The 13,811-nt window shown below is 41.0% G+C and overlaps 1 pseudogene across 1 annotated transcript in view; it reads right to left on the bottom strand.

Annotated features, from left to right (window-relative positions):
- Positions 1–2,874: 2,874 nt before the first annotated feature.
- LOC309824161 (origin recognition complex subunit 6-like) overlaps positions 2,875–13,811 on the bottom strand; it is a 29,757-nt pseudogene continuing 18,820 nt past the window's right edge. Inside the window, exon 2 of the transcript in view lies at positions 2,875–3,550. The product of the transcript in view is annotated as an origin recognition complex subunit 6-like (transcript). The remainder of the gene's footprint in view (positions 3,551–13,811) is intronic.

Below are 13,811 nucleotides of genomic sequence, written 5' to 3'. Positions count from 1 at the left end.
AGTTCCCCTGCTGTAAGACACTCTCAGACAGCGAAATCGGACATTTCTGGAAGGTATTAAATACAGGGAGAAATCTCTTCTCATTCCTGCACCTTTATTTCAGGTGAGTGGTGATCCCTTAGGTGGTTCACCTCTTTTGCTGTTGCCCTGTCTCCCCTTGGGTGTGACCGATCATAGAGGAGACCATTACCCTGTTACATCCTCTGCAGGGGAAGCAGTAAAAATCAAGCTACATACACTTTAATGCCAGGAATGAAGTTTCAGAGAGCCTGGTTCTTCCCATCTCCTCCAGACTAAGCCCAAAAGCTCACAATTGGGAATTGTGGTTTGAGAAATAAGCTTGGAATACATCATTCCTTTCCTCTTCTTCTCTACCTGGCTATCTCCTGTTCATCCCAGTAAATTCTTCTTCTTTCAGTAAACATTTCCAAATCCCAACTGCTAAATTTCAGTATCCTTTCCTCTATTTCCATCATACCCTGTGACTCCTTCTTTCATATTTATCACCACTGTCCACGTCAAAGATTTCCTAGAATCTCCTGAGGTGTATTTCCTCATCATTGCCTGACATTCTTAAGGTAAAGGCCAAAATGCCAAGGACGTCCTGACTTTTGAGAGAATCTGACTAGTTTACGGGCCTAAGGGTAAGCAAGGTGATGGCCTAGAGTATTTAACAGTGCTTCCCAATCCTCACATGCCAATTTCATGTTTTTTTTACCATACCTGAGTTCCTCCAGAATTCTTATTAATATATCTTTCAATAGCTCATATTTTTCATTTAAATGTATTTAAAGAAGAAACTTTACATCACTGTCATAAATGGAAAACTAATATTTTTATATGCATTAAAAGAACAATCAGGGGCTTCCCTGGTGGCGCAGTGGTTAAGAATCCGCCTGCCAATGCAGGGGACACGGGTTCGACCCCTGGTCCACAAAGATCCCACATGCTGCAGAGCAACTAAGCCCATGTGCCACAACTACTGAGCTTGTGCTCTAGAGCCCACGAGCCACAAATATTGAGCCCGTGTGCCACGACTACTGAAGCCCATGTACCTAGAGCCCGTGCTCTGCAAGAAGAGAAGCTACTGCAATGAGAAGCCCGTGCACTGCAACGAAGACCCAACACAGCCCAAAATAAATAAATAAATAATTTTTTTTTAAGTACAAGCAGTCAAGATAAACATTTATCTACTACCACCTAAAATCCTCTCTTCTACCACCAGTGGTATACCCATTACATACAGGAATAATGGTCTAGAACATCATTGGCAGAACAGATGGAAATCTAAAGTGTGGACGTGAACTTCCGAAAATTTCATGGCAAACTAATTTGGCTTAGCAAACCAGGTTTTTCAGAATGAAGACTTTCTCTGAACCACGATCCATGATATGAAGATCCCCTCTCTGGACTCAGAGCCAAGCACAGGATGAGGAATAGGGAAGTACAGGAACCCAGTAAAGTCTAAGAAAAGCAAAACTCATTCTCCAACCCATTCCACTCCCAGCCTCTAGCTCCCAGCAGCGGCATCTCAGTGAGCAGCATACTGAGAGTATTGGCATGGACAAAGATTTTAACAGGGAGGCAACAGGAAGCAAATAGCTGAAGTCTGAAGTTTACTTCGCATGTGCTATGTATCCCAAAGTGGCCGATGGGTCCCTCAAGTGCTTCTCTACCTCCTCCGTCAAAGCCTTTATTTAGTGATAGTTTCATAATCCCCCTTAAAGCAGGTTCTGTGGATAAAATAAATTCAGCTTGACTTTTTCTTCTAAGTCCTCTTTCTTATTTGGGAATTACTATTTTTAGCAGCACAATTTAGTTTCTCTTTATTCATGCATATGAAATGAAATAAAACTCATCCCTTTGGAAAATGATCTTAAAATTCTAGGACCTCAGATTTTATTAAAATCCCCCAGGTGCATATAATGACTTTAGATGTAGACTACACCATAGTCTTCTGTACATGACCTTATTTCAACCAACTCTCAAATAGGAAAAACAAAACAAAACACTGGTATTAAAAAAAAATTAAATTAAATAAACATGGATTTTGCATAATATATCCATAGGGATTTAGACAATTAGGATGGCAAAGAAAAAGAGTTTCTGGTAGCTAAATGGATAAGAAACAAGCAGTTTCCTTCACACCAAGTAAAACTAAGAGTGCTGCAAAGAGGTTATTTTAAAGGCAGATTTCCACGAATTGTCAATCACTCTCGGTTAACAGAAAATTACACCCATATATTCTTAGAAATCTCTCAGTTCCCTCCTTACTGTGTAGTGCTTTGGTGGTAATGTTCCTCTTTGAGGTGGTGTTTGTTAAATACATGTGGCTTGATGTGAAAATGCTAGGGGATTTTTGCATACTTTCCTAGCCTAGATGCACATATGCTCTTAGAAATATTTTGCAGAGATAAATAATGGTTTAACACATGTTCTACATAATCTTTTTTTGCATATAAAAATAATATTTATTAACTTAGGTTGTACTATATATTTAGTCAAACCAAGAGATTAACACAAAAACAAGTAAAATCTTTAGACTCCATTCAGCTTGAATTTCATATTCTGGATAGGACAGGAGACCGTCTTTTGCTTAAAACAAAACAAGAAAGCAAAATAGCTTCAATGACATTTTGTAGGAGAGAGCAGACCTGTGGGGAGCCAAGGCTGAGCCAACCAGGCACTGTGGCTAATCTAACGAATTTGCTGCCCATGTGAGAGCCACCCTGCTCAGCCCCAATGCTGACTTCTTTGCTATTAAGGATAGGATCCTTGTTATAAAAGTTCAAACAAATTTCCAAAGCCCTCACGTCTTCCTTGAGGTGGCAGATGCACCGCTGGTTTGCAGTACAGGTGGTCCGGGAGCTGAAATCACTCTGTTGTAGCCTTTTGTGCTTTGGCAGCATTTTCCAAAATTTTCCTTTTCCACTGTTCATAATCCTGTGTCAGATCTTCATCTTTCTGCGGTTTATGTGGGATCTCTACTACATTCTCTATTTCCGTCGCTGAAGGTTCAACCACTGTCTTCTTTTTCTTCCACGGTGGAGTAGCTGAATCTCCAGGCTCTCTGTCGATCTGCTGCCCAGTCTTCTCTAACTGTTTACAGAGTCGATCAAACATGGCTTTTTTTACACCGGATGTGACTGCCATTTTATTTTTGTCCACCTTTAGCTTTAGAATCTTGCATGCTGAAAGTAGTGCAGCAGTGGTGAAAAGCGGCCTGGATAAGTCAAGATCCATGTGCTGTGTTTGTGGAAGACTGGACTCATAGCTTTGCAGTACCTTTGAAGCCATGTTCACTGCTTTTGTACAGCTAAACTGTACAGCTAGGTCTCTTATTCCAATATTCAAGTTCAGGCCCAGTAAACACTCAAAAGATTTAAGACAACTCTGATACCTCTTCTTGTTCAAACCAGAAAGTTTAATTAAATAAGCCCTGTCCAAGGGGCACTTCATGCAGGAAGCTCAGCACCTCCAGCTCGGCAATGCCCAGGCGCGGGGCTAAACGCCAGATCAGACCAGGCTCCATGGCACGGACAAAGACTACCTACATAATCTTTTTGAATAGTGGAAATATTGCTCTAAAAATTAATAGCTCTTTAGAGGGAAAGGATTATTTTCTTGGTAGAAGAAACTATATATTGACAATAGCTCTTTTCAACATGTATAACTATTCCCTTTTTACTATTTTGCCTGAAACATCTGACAAATATTGCTTTTCTAGGACCCTTTATAAAGTATGAAGGCAATATCAGTTAGCCTCCCAGAAATTAATAAGCAGAGAAAATAATATTTTAATTAACGGTAGGACCAGTACAAAAATATAACAATTTTTACTATGCACAGAAAAGGAATGATCTATACTATTATTAACTTTTAATGTTAATTGTACTATATTAACATGAACTTTCACATTCTTGCTTTCTACCCTCAGAGACTTTCATATTCATTATCTCCTTTCAGTTTCTATGAAATAAGACAGCAATATTACCCTGAATTTAACTATGAATAAGTGGAAGTCTAGAGAAGTTAAATACTTTTCCCCAAGTTACAAAGCAAGGTAGTAGTTAACTAGGACAAATTCTACCACTTTATCTTATGGTCAAATGAAATTATCAAACTATGGTGCATCTTCATACTGTGTATCAACCTTACAAGTTAGAGTGTCTCCTGCTCCTGCCATTTTTCTTCTTTGGAACCTTATGTATCACTTGAACACAGTCCCAAGAAAACCTCACTAATACTATATTACCTAATAGCATTTATTCAAGCTATGCTGTAAATGGTCACCGTGTTGGGCAGTACTTTGAGGGAGATATCATTATTCCCATTTGACTGATGACAAAGCTGAGGCTCAGAGAGCTTAAGTCACGTGTGCACGGTCAGACAGGCAAGAATGGTTAGAGAAGAAATGGAATCTGGCTCCAGCAAACTGCAGAGCCAGCATCTTTGTTCCTCTCCAAGACTCCTCAAGTGAGGTCATGGAACTCCAGAGTCATTCTCCAGCAAATGGAATTGTTCAAATATAGACAGGCTAAGAAACTGACCGAAGCTGGTCTTTATACAAGCTAGAAAATTACTTCGGTGAGTCAAATGAATTGTTATATTACAAAAAGATTATCCAAAAGAATACATCAAGCATTAATTAATGTCTCATAATGTCTTATAAAGAAAAATATTAGCAAGTTATCATTAACCTCAGAGGTAATCTGAAAAGACCCAAAGTTATCCATAGTGATCACTGTGGTGCAGATCTCCTGAAGACTAATGATCCAAATCCAATTCTATTTGGGCAGGAATGTGCCTTTGTATACATATGTGGTTCCCAATCTGCTGTACTTCTGGGGACTCTGCTCTATTCCTCCCTCTGACTGTTGGACACTATGGCATCACCTCTCCAACTGATGTACAGTGACAGATCATCCCTCTGTCTAATCCCACTCCTATTTGGAATCACACATTCCCTGGATTAGAAAGCATTGTTTAATACTTCGGAGCAGCAAACAATATCAAATTGCATCTGAGAATAAAAAAGTAAGTAAGCAATACTGATTAGAAATAATCATTCTCTTTTGCAACACCTAGCCCATAATTGGTGTTCAGTTAAGTATCTGTGAAGCTGAACCCAATAATATCAAAACAGTTCAAGAGGAAGCTTACCCCAGGGAAGAGAGCCATATGTAAGATCCACAATGGATCATTGAAAATTCGGTGTACTTATGCTTAGAACCATAGAAATGGAGGAAGATTTAGAGACAGTTATATCACGTGAACAACTAAGGCCCAAAGAGATAGACCCAATGTCACAAAGGTAATTAGTGGCAAAAGTGGGCCATGAACCAACAAGTCTTGGTCACATGCTCTTTCTAAAAACATTGTCATGTAGAAATGTATTTTTAAAATAAACTCAGTTGTACTCTCAAATATGTGGTTACTGCAAAGCAGATCTCTAAGTACATGTATGTTTATCACATGCAGATAATTTTTAAATGCTGGATATTCCTAAGCCTGACCTGAGTCAAGAGACCTGGGTTCAAGTCTCAATTTTTTTTTTTTGCGTTACGTGGGCCTCTCACTGTTGTGGCCTCTCCCGTTGCGGAGCACAGGCTCCGGACGCGCAGGCTCAGCGGCCATGGCTCACGGGCCCAGCCACTCTGCGGCATGTGGGATTTTCCTGGACCGGGGCACGAACCCGCGTCACCTGCATCGGCAGGCGGACTCTCAACCACTGTGCCACCAGGGAAGACCAAGTCTCAATTTTTAACTAGCCCCTTGATAGCAAGTCACTTTGCCATGCTGGATATTGGTCTCCTGAACTGTAAAATGAAGATGCCAGATGTAACTGTTAGGTTACAACTGACCAAAAAAAAAAAAAAAAAAATCAAACTGACTTAAGCAGAAAATTCAAACTGACTTATGTCCAGAAGTAGACATGCTTCAGATGGGTCTTAAACCAAGGATTGCATCATGTCACCGGGATCTAATCTTCTTCTATCTGCCTGCTATGTTCCTTTATATTGGCTGTGCTTTTAGGCTCCATGTGTCACAAGATGGCTGCCAGCCACTCTAGGCCTGTCTCCTCTACAAGTCCTCTGAGTTAGGTAAAATCAACAACTACACTGGACAAAATGCCTTTAAGATCACTAACATTTGCATTGATTTCTGGTTCTATGAGATCCTATTAATGTCTATCTCAGATTATAAGAATATAGGAACTGTTTGGAGGAATGTTAGTAGCTCTCTGTACCCCCAAAGGAAGAAATCTGTTACATTTCCACTGCCATGGCCATGATGTAACACACACTTCATGGTGTGCCTCACACTTCCTAGTTGTAGTTTCCTCCATGTACTCTATTGTCAAATGTCATTTTGCCTTTGAATACACTCTTCCCTCTGTCTGGGATGCCCTTATTCTTCCTTGTCTGTCTGACAAAAGCTTACTCACTGAACAATACATCACTTTCCCTGGGAAATCTTCCCTGATTACAACCCTCCACTCAAGTGAAATTGATCACTCAGTTGTACTTAGGCCTTCCTACCTACCTGGACTGGAATATATGTCATATTATATAGTATTCATTTATTTACATGTCTTCTCCAAGGAGTATTAACATTTGGAGGTGAGGAACCATGCCTTATTCATCTTTATGTCCCCAGTGCCAAATAACAGTGCCTGAAAGATAGCAATCATTCAATAAATTTTGATGAATCAATCAATGAATCAATAAAATCTAGTTCCTCTGAACTAGAACATTATGGACTCCCATTCTGTCACCCTAAAACACAATTTAAAATAATGCATCTCCCTCCCACACCTCACTCCAACTCTCTGACAATAGCAAATCATTTTACAGTCTTGTATGTTCATAAAGCAGAGTTGATCCTGCTTTCTAACCATTTTTAGGACAAATGTTTATTTGGTTTTCACAAAATGAATGGGATTCCACCACCACTAAATCTGAGGCATCTGGGCATTAGAAACTATGCTCCCCAATACCCGTACAATTATATAGGTATATCTCAGTATTGCATTCATTTTCCTAGGAGTTCTTTTTTTTTTTTTTTTTTTTTGTGGTATGCGGGCCTCTCACTGTTGTGGCCTCTCCCATTGCAGAGCACAGGCTCTGGACGCGCAGGCTCAGCGGCCATGGCTCACAGGCCCAGCCGCTCCGTGGCATGTGGGATCCTCCGAGACCGGGGCACGAAGCCGTGTCCCCTGCATCGGCAGGCGGACTCTCAACCACTGTGCCACCAGGTAAGCCCTCCTAGGAGTTCTTTGATGAGAATACTGGAGAATACTTTTAATAGAGTTTGTTGAATGTTCAATTTGTGTTGCCTATCAATATTCCTCAGCGATGGTGGTTAATTTGAGAAAAAAATTCTGTGTGCTTTGGGAATCTGTTAACTAATAATATTCCCGCTCATCTTCCATAGCCAGAGGTTATTATGCCAGAGGACTCTGGGGTGCAAAACCTTGCATTAGGGAACCGCAGGACAGGAAGCTGCGTGTAGGGTTATCACTCTATGGGCCCCACCTATATTCTACCTCATTATTTTTATACAGGGAGAATTAAAGCTTACAAAAGGAAAAGAAAGGTAATGTTCAAAGAGGAAGGCAGGCCATTGCTCTTGTCTTGGTTATAGGAATGTGGAAATTAACTTCTGATGACATCTATAGCTACCAGCAAGCAAGACCAAAGCATGGGTCCCTGGAACAATTTCCATGATTCACTGCCGCCTAGGAAAAGCTCAGCTTAATGCGTTGCAGTACTGACTTGGGTGTGGCTATTACTTCTTAGACCTCAATTAATAGATTGACCACCAGTTTACTGCCTGCCTTGGAACTTAAGGAACCAAGGAATTTAGTGGGATATACTATCTAAGCTCAATGATGTTTCATTTGCTTGACTCACTGACCATGACCTGGGAAAACAAACAAACAAACAAATTCCAAAATCATCTACATCTACCAAAAGAGCTCATTTGGTGTTGTAATACTGATACTATTGTGATTACAAATCCACTTAGAGACCACCCACTACACCACTGGAAAAGAGTCCAATAGAGGCCTCTTAAGAGTTCACCCTCACGCTCCTGCTCTAGAGGCTCCACCTTTCAGGTTCCTTGAACAAATCATGCTCTCGCTCAAATCCAGGCTTGGAGCATACTGTCCCATCTGCCTGGAACGCACTTCTCTCACTGCCTTTCTGATCCCTCCGTTTCACCTAGTCAAATCTTGTTTTCCTTCAGCTCACAGTTCTCCGGGAATACCTCCCACGATCTCCTGGACTCAATTATACCTCCTCGCATCTAGAACTTTACCTTCCCTAACACTTGTCACACCTATAGTTATTTGTTCAGTGTTTGCCTTCCTGGATTGATTGTAAAGTCCATGAAGGCCAGGATCCTTTCTGTCTTGTTCACAGATGTGAACAAGAAAATGGGAGCATGGAGTAGTCTTATTAAATTTGGGGAGAATTAAGAGAAAGTTCTCTTACACAAATAGCAAAAAGGGGGAATATCTGGGAAAGGAAGAAAAAGTGAAACCAAAACTAACATTTCAATATATAGTAATTCCCTGTTATGTACCAGGCACCGGACTATGATATGCTTGGGGACTGCAAAGTCCAACAAGTCATGGTTCCTGCTCAATAAATTATGGTTGTCTTGTTCGAGTCAGAAAACAATAGGTTGATGAAACAAAAGGAAATTCGAATTCCTGAATTGGGGAGAAAAGACAGCCTTTGAATATTTTCAGATTTCATTGATTCATTTTACCTTCTTTACCTGCAACCCAAAATATACTCTGAATTCAAACTTGTGTTTTGTAGCTGAATATGGAAAGTAAAGGCCTGTTTCTTAAGATTTATAAAGACATTTGGAGGCTCTTTGCTTTGTACATTATAGTATTCTTTCAAAAAACAGGTCAATCAACAAACATTATGGAACCCCTGCTATGGGGCCAGCACCATGCTTACCGCTGCGGGCTGTAGAGTTTAAAAGAGATGCTTTATCCTGCCTTCATATCTCAGCTCTTCACATCCTTCCTAGATGCATAGCTGCTTGTGTTTGTGTATTTACCTTTTCATCTTCCCTTTAAATCAGCACTCTGTAATTGCAGTAACACATTTTGGTGCTGTGTTAGGTGAGGAAGCTGAGATAGTTGCTTACATGACTCAACAGAGCTCATGTTCTCCCAAGTTTCTTTTATTTAACATTCCATCCTCATTCTGACCACACTGCCTTGGCAGCACCACTAAGTACCAAAGATGACAATGATTAAGTCCTGTCTCCTGAATAGAAGATACATTACAGATCTGTTTTCTTACAGTAAGAAAAATAATGCTAGTCGCCATCTGAATATTAGAGACTGTACAATTCTACCAAAAAAACACTCCTGTATTAAATTTCCACTGGCCTACCAAAAAAAAAAAAGAAAGAAAGAAAGATCAAAAAATGTGTTTATCTTAGTAATTGGAGTTTTTCTTCCAGAAGCTGGCTCTGCAGAGGGGGACTGTAAAAAAACAAACAAACAAACAAAAAACCTCTCCTCCCTATGCTTTGATGGGGACACCCCATGGAGCTCAAAGTGACATGACAAAAGATAAGCGTAGGTTTTTGGAAATTCTCAAGAAGCCAGGAAAGTAGAAGTACCAAAGCAGAAAATGTAAGTTGAACAAGAATTTAAACAAATTAATGTTTACTTGGTAGATGTCAACCCTTCATCCCCCAGATGGTACAAATTCTAGAGACGTAAAAGAACTTGGGGTTGGGCTTCCCTGGTGGCGCAGTGGTTGAGAGTCCGCCTGCCGATGCAGGTGACGCGGGTTCGTGCCCCGGTCCGGGAAGATCCCACATGCCACGGAGCGGCTGGGCCCGTGAGCCATGGCCGCTGGGCCTGCGTGTCCGGAGCCTGTGCTCCGCAACGGGAGAGGCCACAACAGTGAGAGTCCCGCGTACCACAAAAAAAAAAAAAAAAAAGAACTTGCGGTTGATTCAAATGGATAAAATCAGAAAGCTGGAGAGAATTCAATATGAGCTATCAAAGAAAGAAGGCACTGGGGTAATTAGCCTTCCAGGAAAGCCTAAAAAGCCTTAAAAAAAATCAGTGATAGTTCAGAGATTTCTGTGTCCAGAGTGTGCTCCTAAGGCAGTTCCTACATGAAGTCTATAAAATGGCCCTTTTGCCCAGTATGAAGAGATGGGGTACGAACAGATACTGAATAGAAGAATACCTTCTCCTTCTAGTCAGTTCTCTGGAGTGTTGTCAACTAAGTGAGTAAAGGAAACGTATAGCTTAGTTTTTTCTCCCAAGAGTGACTCACATTTTACTAAAAATAATTTGTGCCCCTCTTAATAGTTGACCAAGTGTGTTATACTGCGCTGAACAATTAAGGTAGGTGCAGCTCATTAGTCCATCTGCAGAGCAGTCTTTGTATCCCAAGTAATGAAAAAGAAAAAAATAACTCAGTAGAAAAGTGATGATAGAATGAAGCAAACAAATTACTTGGGAATTAACACCCCCTGACACACAAAAAAATAAAGTCTATTCCATCACAGGAACTTCTTTCTGCTTCCAAGAAAATCTGACGTCTAAAATGTCAAGTACAGTCTTGGTTAAATTTCAAAGGGAGTCAGGGTATTAATCAAGGAATGCCTTTTTCTTGGTTAGGATCATATCTGCCTCTCTCCAAGAAAGTCTAGAAGACTTTGGACATTGTAAAGCTGTAGTTCTCAGAGTCTAGTACCCCTTTCCGTTGGATGCCTTTCTATCAAATCATCAAGAAGTATCTGGAAAACTAGACTAGATTGACATCCCTGCTTAGGGTGTGTCAGTCAATTCTGTTCTGCAAATGAGCCAGGATCTGGAGGCATCCTTCAGACTGGAGTGAGGAACTTGGTGGGTGGCCTACGAGTCTGGGCTTTGTAATAGAAGGACACAGATAGAACTTCTAGCCATGAGAAGCTGCAGAGGAAGATACTCAGAGTCCAGGGAAAGATGCCAGTCCACATCCAGACTACATAAACACTAAAGAGAAACAGCCGAGTGCCAACCTAACACTATAAATAAAGAATCTTGGCTTTGTCAGAGGGAAGCCCTTATTGTCTTAGGGAATATGTCACAGATACATGGAAAAGCACAGAGAGAAATACATCAAAGGTGTGGGTAACAATAAAACTCAGCATACACATAGTGATTACAGTTGTTAAAGTGCTTTCCCACAAATGATTGCATTGAATCTTCACAACTCCAAGGATAGAAGAAAGGCAAATATTTTATTATCATTATTGCTGTGCCCACCTTCCAGGTTTATCGTGAGGCTAGAAATCAGATGTTAAATGACACCTATCCTGCATGTGGCCACTCAACACATCTTGAGACCACCCCAGGGAAAAGAGGTCTGATCCTCCATCCTGCATAGAGGAGAGGGCCCATGTTCAGACCCTTTATGGTCCCAGTTCCCACACAGTGAGCTCACCCACACATGACTGGGCCAGATCCCGCCTCAGACACTCAGACATCTTTGTTATGACTAATCCCACCTTTGGAATGTCTGTAGTCAATTAATTCCAATTAAGTCTTCCATTCTTATAATCCTCATATGCCAAAAGAAAGTCAGTTTACCTCCCCTGTTCTTAACCCCTTAATGCTCTGTACTTCTTCTCTTTGGCTTCTCTCCTCAAACCACTAGAACCTCTGCAATCTTCTTCCTTTATGTAAAAGAGAAAGAACCAATAAACACAGCATCTCCCCACATTATGCTGTATATTTCACCTACCATAGAACTAAGGAGAGGGGTGAAAATTTATTACTCCTTAATGCCACTTTAGAACCACCACAGTTCCATCCTGGTACCTTTGACATCTGACAATACCACTTTGTACACTTCTATATTTCTATCATCTACTGACCTCCTGGTCACATTCTTTAAGACATAACACTCCTCTTCTCCCCTCAAACTCAACTTCTGCCATTATATTCCAGAAAACTTCAGTGTCTTTGGGAGCAATCCACCCAATACCTTCAATCTACTGTTCCTTGACCTCAAATACACAATAACTATTCTCACCTTCACTCCACTTAGACTTCCCCACACTGCCAGGGTACATCCTGAAACTTGTCATCACCCAGAATGGTTCCACACCAAAAATTTTAACTACAGACACTGCATTCTCTGACCCAGCTGTCTTTCCTCCGGTGCTCTCAGGACGCTCGCTTGAACACACCTGCTCTTCAAATTCATTTAGTCCTCCAGCTCCTGGGTCTTCATTTCCTCAGAGTCCATCCACCTTCCCCCAAGCAGACTACAAGTAGTTGGCTATCTGACCTACTCACCACCAGCACCCTCAAATCCAAATATGTCTCTTCCTGTATTGCCCTCACCTAGAAAACTCCCAACACAGGATCAATGCCATCTTGGTACCTAAAAGGCTGAGCATTCCTAAGCAAAATGTTAAACCATTCAGATTTATGTCCTAACAAACATATGGTCTCCAATCTTAAGACTTCAGTATATCTCAGTCTTTTCACTTAATCAACATTCCTTCCTACTCTCCTCAGTAATTATTTTAAACCTATACATCTCTGTTGAGGCCCCCTCACTCTAAGTAGGCAACATAATCTTTTTCTTCACTGAAAAAAAAAATTGATGTCCAGAGAGGTAAGAGGAAAAGGAGGGAGTGTGGTGTCATAAAAGCTAATTTTTTGGAAGAATCCTCTACTCTCTCTAGAGACCATTAAATAGAGAAGTTCTCAGGCTCACACTAAGCTCTCTTCTCTGCTCATTTTCAGAGGTGTGTCTCATCTACTCCTATAGCTTCAATTATCTTTTTATGCAAAGGACTTTGAAATCTCTATTAGCAGTCCAGATCACTTGCCTATATACCATTAAAGCTTTAACTCAACATTTCCACTTATATATCTAGAAAGTATCTTAAATCCTCATGTCCTAAATTATTCTCTCTCTCTGTCTCTCTCTTCCTCTGTTTCACACACACACAGACACACACATTGCTTCTCTTACCTCCTCCTCAGTAAAAGGCATCACCACCCATTAGTCAAGATAGAAAACTGGTAGTCATCCTTGCCTCCCCCCTCTGCCTCACCCAATTCATCAACAATTTCTACTAATATTATCTCCTGGCTTTCTCTCAAATCCAATCACTTCCCTGTTCAAATAATGAATAACAGCCCTGTTCAAATAAGGAAACTAAAGCTGAAAGAGGTTAAGACATTTCACGATACCACACAACTAGTAGGTGGCAGAGCCAGCTCGTCTGCTTCCAAAGTCCATGCTAAAAATTCGACAGTACTTTTACAGGGGGCTCTCAGAGCCAAAGATATCTTCAAGAAGCACAAATTAGACTATTCCAACTGCAGAATGGCCCAAAACCCAAGGAAAGAAGGCACAGGGGGTAATCAGCCTTCCAGGGAAGAATTTAAAGCCTCAAACAAAATCAGTCAATCAATCAAAGGACTTCTGTGTCCAGGAGGCTCTCCTGAGGCAGTTTCTACATAAAGACAATAGTGGCACTTGTACCCAGAGTGAAGAAATAGGGGTACAGATAGATGCTGGATAGAAGGAGAATATATCACAGAATGTGACCATTGATGAGGATATGTCTTGAATGAGAATAGCCTTTTGCTTTTTTTTTTTTTTTTTTTTTTTTTTTTTTGCGGTACGAGGGCCTCTCACTGTTGTGGCCTCTCCCGTCACGGGCCCAGCCGCTCCGCGGCATGTGGGATCCTCCCGGACCGGGGCACGAACCCGTGTCCCCTGCATCGGCAGGCGGACTCTCAACCACTG

The sequence above is a fragment of the Grampus griseus genome (genome assembly GCF_964374135.1).
Source record: "Grampus griseus genome assembly, chromosome: 6".
Classification (NCBI taxonomy): domain Eukaryota; kingdom Metazoa; phylum Chordata; class Mammalia; order Artiodactyla; family Delphinidae; genus Grampus; species Grampus griseus.
The sequence above is the reverse complement of the archived record's forward strand: the minus strand, read 5'-3'. Positions and strand labels throughout refer to the sequence as shown.